The sequence below is a fragment of the Dermochelys coriacea genome, chromosome 14 (assembly GCF_009764565.3).
Source record: "Dermochelys coriacea isolate rDerCor1 chromosome 14, rDerCor1.pri.v4, whole genome shotgun sequence".
NCBI lineage: Eukaryota > Metazoa > Chordata > Testudines > Dermochelyidae > Dermochelys > Dermochelys coriacea.
In genome coordinates this window covers 32,013,790-32,017,271 of record NC_050081.1, presented here as the reverse complement: position 1 = coordinate 32,017,271, position 3,482 = coordinate 32,013,790, and the positions used below count along the sequence as shown (strand labels likewise).

The 3,482-nt window shown below is 42.5% G+C and overlaps 1 non-coding gene across 1 annotated transcript; it reads right to left on the bottom strand.

Moving 5' to 3' along the window:
• Positions 1 to 1,067: 1,067 nt before the first annotated feature.
• Positions 1,068 to 1,149, bottom strand: TRNAL-AAG. The gene has a single exon. It is a non-coding gene; the product is annotated as a tRNA-Leu (tRNA).
• Positions 1,150 to 3,482: the final 2,333 nt, after the last annotated feature.

Sequence of the window (3,482 nt, the reverse complement as noted above, 5' to 3'; positions counted from 1 at the left end):
CGTCTTTCTAATATCCTGTGACTGACACACGAACTACATACTTCAATCTCTCTGGTCACTGGATCACAGACCTAAGAGTGGCTATCCTTCAACAAAAAAAGCTTCAAAAACAGACTCCAACGAGAGACTGCTGAATTGGAATTAATTTGCAAACTGGATACAATTAACTTAGGCTTGAATAGAGATTGGGAATGGATGAGTCATTACACAAAGTAAAACTATTTCCCCATGGTATTTCTCCCCCCCCCCCCCCCCCCACTGTTCCTCTGATATTCTTGTTAACTGCTGGAATTAGCCTACCTGCTTGTCACCATGGAAGGTTTTCCTCCTTTCCCCCCCTGCTGTGGGTGATGGCTTATCTTAAGTGATCACTCTCCTTACAGTGTGTATGATAAACCCATTGTTTCATGTTCTCTGTGTGTGTATATAAATCTCTCCTCTGTTTTTTCCACCAAATGCATCCGATGAAGTGAGCTGTAGCTCACGAAAGCTTATGCTCTAATAAATTTGTTAGTCTCTAAGGTGCCACGGGTACTCCTTTTCTTATGGCATACAGGGTACATCCTGACAATTTGCATTTGGATATTTTGGGGGTGGAAAAGGAAAACGCAGTCATCTCTCGTACATTTACCTTGCAGTGAATTGCTTTGCCTATAATGCTAAAGGGAGGGAGCATTGGCTGGTTTGAGATCTACATTCTCCTAATTTGCAAGCCCCTTTTGTAATGAAGAAGTGACAGACAGAGCAGCTTTGCAGGGATCCATACAGATTCCCCCCGTTAATGCCCTGAATAGTTGCTGTGCTCTCTGGGCTGGAGAATAAATCCACAGCTGTCGTGCACAGAGGGATATTCCACTTCGGTTATTTTTAGAACCGTGAAAACCGTCTACAAACAGGACCTTCCTGAAAACTGACCCTCTCTTCAGTCAAGGACCGTGTTCTCTGGGACGGGGCTATGAGGCAAGTGCAAAAGCACATCTGCTAAGAAGCACCGCGAAACTGAAAGTCTCCATTTCGCTATTTTTAAAAAATGGATCCTGAAGGAACCGCAAAGCATAAAAAGAACCTGGCAGCGGTGGGATTCGAACCCACGCCCCCGAAGAGACTGGAGCCTTAATCCAGCGCCTTAGACCGCTCGGCCACGCTACCTCGCTGAGAGTTTCTTCTGTGTATACCCCTTTCCTTGGCATGCTGCTCTCTGCACCGCTGAAAAAGCTGTGAGACGCACGCTGTCAGATTGCTTTTGGCTCTCAAATTACAATGCATAATAAAAAAAGTCTAGTTCTAATTACAGCAGCCATTTATCACTCTTAATTTAAGTCAACCTCCTGCTGCCTATATCCCTGCTCGTGTGTAAGGTAGATTGGCACAAAAATTGGCACACAAAGAAAAACTGAAGTGATACAATATTTCCTTGCTAACCCATAGTAACATTCCTTCCGATGTGGGAGTTTACTATTAAACTAGAAGGGCAGTGATCTGTCTTTTCACATAATTATTACCTGACTGCATTTAAAAGGAGGAGGAGGAGGAGAGGAGGAGGAAGGGAGAGAACGAGCAGAAAAATAAAATAATAGTAATTTATTATTATTATCATTATTATTACCGGCTTTCCTCCAGAACTGAATGATATCCACTCTCATCCTGGGGCTCTCTCTTTCCCCCACTCCAGTAGCAACTATCTCAGATATCAATGGCAAACTATTTTAACACCCAAATGATTTTGCTAAATGGTAACTAAACGAAAAAGTGGGGGAAATCCCACTCCTTTTCATCATTATCTGCAGCCAATCCATTCACACTTGGTGTTTCACATGCCCCCTACACTATCTACTGTCCTCCCCCCCACCCCACCCCATAAACACATTTTCCTCTCTACCCCCTCCATGTCTTCTATTATTGTTGTTATTACCTAGATCCCTCTTCTTATGTCACCCTCCATTCCTGTGTTAACAGATAACCACAGATCTAAGCACATGGGCTCAAGTAACTGGCTGTTGGCAAGTTGCCCTGAGAGTTACCATGTTATGCTATCCATAGCTAAGAGATTCTTTCTACAAAAAGAAAAGGAGTACTTGTGGCACCTTAGAGACTAACAAATTTATTAGAGCATAAGCTTTCGTGAGCTACAGCTCACTTCATCGGATGCATCGGATGCGATGAAGTGAGCTGTAGCTCACGAAAGCTTATGCTCTAATAAATTTGTTAGTCACTAAGGTGCCACAAGTACTCCTTTTCTTTTTGCGAATACAGACTAACACGGCTGCTACTCTGAATTCTTTCTACAGTTCACTTGATTGGACTAGACCCAGCTCCTTAGTGTGACTGAAAGGTTTAATTTGACCTGTTGTGTTTTTTTGTGTTTGTTCGTTTGGTTTGGTTTGTTTTTTTTTAAGTGTCAGGCAGCCTAGTATATTTTATTCTCTGTTGGAAATCCTCTGATTGTTGACACCAACGGCCAAGTGTTTGAGCAATGCCTGCTTGAGGTATGAATTGGGTCCCAGGTGCCCTGAAAGCTCCCAGCAGGGTGACTTAGGCCCCAGGTTCTAGGGGGCGGCCTCAGGGAACAAGACGACCTCTTCCTTATTGAGTGCCCATGTGGCGTTTTGGTGGCTTCTCTCTGTGGAATCTGGAAGACTGAGACTTCTGTGTTTAAATCCCCAAACCAATCAGAGGAAAAACTCTAAGGACAATTGAGGAGGTGACCCATTCTGGGGAGCTTATGCCCTGAAGCCTGAGAAGTGAAGGTCTTGTAGTTTTTATATATGTATCCTGCAAGTTTCTTTTCTATCTATCTATCTATCTGTCTATCAGTAAAAGGAGAATGATGTCCTTGCAATTTCAAATTTAACTCCACATAACGAATGTTCTTTTTGTTGTTTTGTTTTGTTGTTGGGGTGAAGGAGGAGTGGATTAGATAGATAGACAATATTGTAACTAGAAAAGGAGTACCGGTGGCACCTTAGAGACTAACAAATTTATTAGAGCATAAGCTTTCGTGAGCTACAGCTCACTTCATCGGATGCATTTTTGTAATATTGCAATATTGTAACTAGTAGACTTGTGGAAGATGCAAATTTACTGTCATTTGACTTCAAAAAATGACAGGCTAGAACAGTGTACTGGTAGCTCTTGTCCACGTAGAATGGAGCCAATTAGTCAAAAAGAAATAAATGGCAGTAGAAAGGTGAGCTTTCTCTTACCCTTAACATGGAAAAGAGACAACTGAAGTCACAAGTAAGAGAGAGACAAGGTGGGTGGGTGAGATAATACCTTTTATTGGACCAACTTCTGTTGGTGAAGAGACAAGCTCTTGAGCTCCACTGAGCTCTTCTTCAAGTCCTTCACCAACAGAAGTTGATCCAATAAAAGAGAAGTTTCAGAGTAGCAGCCGTGTTAGTCTGTATTTGCAAAAAGAAAAGGAGTACTTGTGGCACCTTAGAGACTAACAAATGTATTTGAGCATAAGCTTTCGTGAGCTA